At 45.2% G+C, this 3,872-nt stretch overlaps 1 long non-coding RNA gene across 1 annotated transcript; it reads left to right on the forward strand.

Annotated features, from left to right (window-relative positions):
- The first annotated feature begins 309 nt into the window (after nucleotides 1–309).
- On the forward strand, nucleotides 310–3,516 carry LOC116420273. Its single transcript, XR_004230573.1, has 3 exons — nucleotides 310–356; nucleotides 2,841–2,846; nucleotides 3,498–3,516. It is a non-coding gene; the product is annotated as an uncharacterized LOC116420273 (long non-coding RNA).
- The last annotated feature ends 356 nt before the right edge of the window (nucleotides 3,517–3,872 follow it).

Genomic DNA, 3,872 nt, shown 5'->3' on the forward strand with positions numbered 1-3,872 from the left:
AAGGCGTGAGTAATGTATGGAAGAGGCAAAGATTGAATAATATATGGAAGAGAGAGCAAGAGAGTATGTAATGGATTGAAAAAGACTTGTACAATAAAGAGATTCTTGGATGGAAATAACTTCTTTCAGTGTGTGAGTGTGTGTGTGTGAAGAAGCAAGCCTAAAGCCATACAGGATGAATAGCTGAAAATATCAAAACATGAAAGGATGAGGGTGAGATGGTGAGAGTCAAGTATACTACACTACTAAAGAGCCATTGGAGAACATGCAAGAAAGATTGAAGAGTGAAAGTGATGATTGGCTGTTCAGAAATCTGCATGAAGGAGTGAAGGATGAGAGAAGTGATGGACTGAATGGTGTGGTGTGGAGACAAAGCTTTCCTTTGGGGCTGTGGGGCTAAATCTAATGAAGCAGTTGTGACTGATGTGAAAGCAGAAACTCTATGGGTTTGTGTGGTTGAGGGATCATTTAGCTATGGGGAGGGTGGAGAAGAGTTTAGGTCTAGTAGTAATAGAGAATGAATGAATACCGAAGAGGCAAGGCCACTGTGAAAAAAAAAAGAATGAGATTGAAAAGTAGAGTGAGCGGATGAGGATGGGTGACTGGACTGGCCAGAATAAAAGAATGAATGGAGAGACCCAAACTCTGATACATGAATGACTGTCAAATCTCAATGAGAAGCAATGCATGAATGGCTTGGGAAGGATGCAGTGTAAGAGCGTATTGAGGAGACACATGCAAAGAAATAGTTAGCTACAGTGACAGAGAGAGAAGGAGAAAAAGAATCCATGTTGGGGAGAAGATGCTGAAGATTTAGTAAAGAATAATAGGAGGGATAAGCTCAGGAAGCGGAAGCTAAATCAAGGGAAGTATGAGAAATGATTGTGTCCTAGGAAAAAACCCTGGGTATGAGAGAAGGCCCAGAGAGCTGGAAGGGAACAAGTGCAACAAGTATATATAGAGAGATTGTATATACTGGTGGGGTATATAGTGGGGGATCAGAATTGAATGGATTAATAGAAGTATGGAGAGAAGGGTGGAGTAGGAAAATGAGAGGATGATGATGGGTGACCAAATGGCAGACAGAAATTTTAATGAATGGAGAGACCCAAACTCTGATACATGAGTGACTGTCAAATCTCGTTGAGAAGGAACACATGAATGGCAAGAAGTATGTGGTGTGAGATGGCTGAATTGAGGAGCACAGGGAGGAGAAGCAAAAGTGAGGAGACATATTAACAAGAAACAGTTATTAGGGTGCCTGAGAGAGGGAGATAGGTATACATGTTGAGACCTGGACTGGGGGAAATGGATGAATTTAGATACTTGAAGGATGGGACAGGAATGGGTAAAGAGATATAAAACTCACTGAGAAATAAGTTAAAGTCAGAGACAAAGGACCCTGGTGATGGAAGTGAAATAAGACATGGATGGAGCCAAAGGGTGGGCAATGTATGGAAGGGAGGGAAGAGGTGGAATTGATGTGGAATGACCCTGTACACACAACAGATTTGGCTGGAATAAATTAATGCAGTGTGTGTTTAAAGCAGGTACCTTGGAGGATAAATGGGGAATGTTGAATGGTGGGATGGTGAGAATGATAATACTATGCTGAAGGGAGAACAGTGTGGGACATGCAAGAAGGGGGAAGGTGAAGTGGTGACTACTTGTTTTGCAAAATCTGTCTGAAGGAGTGGAAACATGGGAGAGTGATGGACAGATATTGCATGGTGTGGGAACAGGGCTGCTCCTGTGGGTGTGCGGCTAAAGTCTAGTGAGCTGGGTGATAAGTATATGAAGGAGAAACTACATGTTTGGTGTGAGACCAAGGGATCATCAGGCTGTGAGGGCAGAGAAGAGTTTGGGTCCTAATTACTAATGGTGGCATGAGTTAAGATACAGAAGAGGTCGGGCCACTTAATGAAAAAGAGATGTGTGGCCAGGAAGGAAGTAGAATGCTTGCATGGAGATTTTTAAGACAATGAGGACTTGGTGGCTAAAGGAAGGAGTGAGAGTGAGAAATCCTGATGGGAATTGAGATGTGAGGTGTGACACACAGAGACCAGAAAGACAGGAGTGAAAGGACCCAACTCGGTACTTGAATAGATCAAATTTCAAAAGAAAAGGGTGAATGGTATACAGGAGAAACGTGACTGGTTGAGGCATAAGAGGAAGAGTGACTGCTGAGAATGCATGAAGAGAAATGTTGGAGAGGGACAGTGAGGAAGGAGAAGTAGATGAGAGGACAAGTCATAGGTGATCTGGTTTACTAGAAAGGGTGTCAGCAGGGAACATACTGGCTCTGAAGACTGAACCAGATAGACTGTGTTGATATTCAGGTAGCAAAAACCAAACTACTAGTACAAGAGGACCCAAAGATGAAAGAGTTGGAAAAATGAGGAAAGAGGCAAAGGCAGTGAGAGTTATATGAAATGGAGATGTAGTGAATGAAAGATTTGTAGCTGCAGATCATGACACAATGAAGTGGTTTGGAAAGCCCAAAAAGTGAAGTAGAGAAAGTGGAGAAATAGAGATAGCTGGGCATGTGACAAGAAGCTGGTGCTGAAGGTTTAATAAACAATGGGAGGCTCGCTCAGGAGGTGGAGGCTAAGTCAAGAATTACAGACATGGTTGTCCTGAAAAAACCCTGGGTGTGAAGCCCAGGATGGACAAATGGAACAGGTACAGCCAGGAGGACTGTATGTGCTGGTTGGTTATATAGTGGGATCAAGGAGACTGGATGCATGAATAGGTATGGAGGAGGGTGGGATAGGATGGGAGGTTATGATGGGTGAGACAAATGGCGGACAGAAGGGGATGAGGCCGGGAGATGAGCTCAGTGCATGGTGCTGTCAGGTCAGCTGAGGAAGGGGACACATAAATGTACAGAGGTGTGTGGTGACAGGATGTTTTGACAGGGGCACAGGAGGACAGGGGTGAGGGGGACACACAGCCACAGGGGACGGTTAGCCACAGTGGTGGGGAGAGGGAGATGGGTATACATGTTAAGGGGATGAGCTAGGGAAATGGATGAATTGGATGTGAAGGATGGGACAGGAATGGGGTGAGATATAAGGCTACTGAAGAGCCTGGAGTTAAGAGTCAGGACCAGAGAAACAAGGCACAGGGGACCTAAACAGTGAGGAGGCTGTGACTGGAGGTGGGGAAATATAAGACGTGGATGGAGGAGCACAAGAAAGGTGGGCAGTGTGTGGAGGGGAGGGTGGGTTGGTGTGGAATGGCCCTGTGCACAACAGGATGTTGAGCAGATAGGATTGTTGCGGTGTGTGGTGGTTTAAAGAAGCAGGCCTGTGAGGGATGGAAATGGGTGGATGGCCAGATGGGTGAGGATGGTGAGGAATAGCGATGTGCTGTGCTGCAAAGGACATTGTGGGACTTGCACGAGAAAGGAGGGAGGAAATTAGAAGTGGTGACTGCTTGTTTGCAAAATCACCTGAAGGGTGAAGCATGAGAGAAGTGATGGACTGGATATTGAGAAGTGGAGAAGCAAGACCTAGTAGATATGCGGCTAAATCTAGTGAGCTGGGTGTGATGATGTGAAGGGAGAAACTTCATGTTTGTGTGGTCAAGGGATCATCATCGAGGCTGTGAGGGGCAGAGAAGAGTTTAGGTCTGGTACTAATGGAGGCATGGATAGATGAAGGCTGGGCCACTGAATAGAAAATGGGTGAGAAATGGGAGGTGCTTGCATGAAGAGTTTAAGACAATGAGGAGTTGGTGGATAAAGAGAGAGAGAAGTGGAGTGGGAAATCCTGATGGGATGAAATTGAGAATGTGACACAGGACCAGAAGACAGGGTGAAGGAGGACCCAGCCTCTGGTACTTGAAGGAATGATCAAATTTCAAAGAAA

This window comes from Sarcophilus harrisii, chromosome X, assembly GCF_902635505.1.
Source record: "Sarcophilus harrisii chromosome X, mSarHar1.11, whole genome shotgun sequence".
In the NCBI taxonomy this organism is placed as follows: Eukaryota; Metazoa; Chordata; class Mammalia; order Dasyuromorphia; family Dasyuridae; genus Sarcophilus; species Sarcophilus harrisii.